This window comes from Trachymyrmex cornetzi, unplaced genomic scaffold (genome assembly GCF_001594075.2).
Source record: "Trachymyrmex cornetzi isolate Tcor2-1 unplaced genomic scaffold, Tcor1.1 scaffold1160, whole genome shotgun sequence".
Lineage (NCBI taxonomy): Eukaryota > Metazoa > Arthropoda > Insecta > Hymenoptera > Formicidae > Trachymyrmex > Trachymyrmex cornetzi.
Window position 1 is genome coordinate 245,299 of NW_017295720.1, and position 1,662 is coordinate 246,960.

Here is a 1,662-nt window from a genome sequence, read left to right on the forward strand (position 1 = left end):
TATCAATACGGTGTACCATTATCGACAGGAGAGAAACTGTGGAGACTTCTAATCGAAGACGATATACATGATAACTGGTACTGCGAAAGTACAGCGTATGATTACTTAACCTGAAAATAGTCGTTATAACATTACAATTAAATATTAGACAGTAACTGACTGGATGTTCAGTTGAACTGCATAAATTTCTATCAGCACCATATATTGAACAGATATATCATAGCTAAACATCCACGATTATACAGGTGTTCGTGGATCATCGAAGTGCAGCGGTTTCCAGCCGATTTCAGAAGTCAAGCATAGTAAATGGCGGTATGCAATCGGATGGGTGACCGCTTCGAAGTAGTATAAAATTAGTTCCCGAATTCAGGGAAAATCTTTCTTTATTTTTTTTTCATCACAATTTTATGATGCGTACTCTAGAAAAAGATAAGTAATCAATAATAATACTCATTTTAGCAATAAAACTATAAAATTAATTAATTTTAATAACATACCTAAGGCGTACATTATCGGTACGGCGTATTAAAAGTCTGGTGTACCGGTACTGTACTCTTTAGGTACGCACGTACCTGACAGGTACGGCATCGGCACGATTATATTATATTATACTTCGTCTACGTTCATTAAATTGCTGTCTGTCATCTTATTTATAGGTTATTTTCTGTTTCCTTTGCTCATAGTTCGACAGTGTTGAAACTTCGCTCGCTACGCATTTTCGCACGAATCGACGGAGTAGGGAGTCTTCGCCAGCGAAGCTTCGCTGTATGAAATTGTACCTTTAAGGCCCGTCTACAATACGCGGAGTAAGAAGTAAGAGTAAGAAATTGACCAATCACAATCGATTATTCTTCTCACATTCGACTGTGATTGGTCAATTTCTTACTCTAAGGGCCTGCGCACAATAGAGGAACAAGAATTAGATATTAAGATTTCATCCTATCAGAAATCGTGTATTCCGATGTAATCAGTTTCTGATAGGTTAAAATCTTAATATCTAATTCCTGTTCCTCTATTGTGCTCAGGCCCTTACTTCTTACTCCGTGTATTGTAGACGGGCCTTACAGCGTTGTGAACGCCAAGCGTGCATTCGTTTATGCAGCGGTTAGCGCAGAAGTATTAAGCGGGGAGCACAGACTCTTGCATAACGTATAACACATGAGGCATAAGAAATTGAACCAACCAGAGTTCTCTATTACATAGAAGGGAAAGAAACGGAGAACTTCGATTGGTACATATTCTTATGCATTACGTGTTAGTCCAGATCTACAATAGGTGTTTTATGCCTTATGCCGTAAGAAACTGACCAATTACAGTCGAATCCGAGAAGAATAAGCGACTATGATTCGCCCATTTCTTATGGCTTAAGGCTTAAAACTCTATTGTAGATCCGGACTTATGCAAAAGCTTGTGTCTGGGCTCTGAACGTCTATAGTCAGCGGTTATGGATAGGTTACAATCATGGTGGAAATATATAAGGTGAAGCAACCTGATAGATGCGCAGTAGGAAAGTGCATATTCAGACATATTTGATTAGCTATTCCAGTATAACCTGCGCTATTATAGATATAAAGGCCCGTCTACAATACACGGAGTAAGAAGTAAGAGTAAGAAATTGACCAATTACAGTCGATTATTCTTCTCACATTCGACTGTGATTGG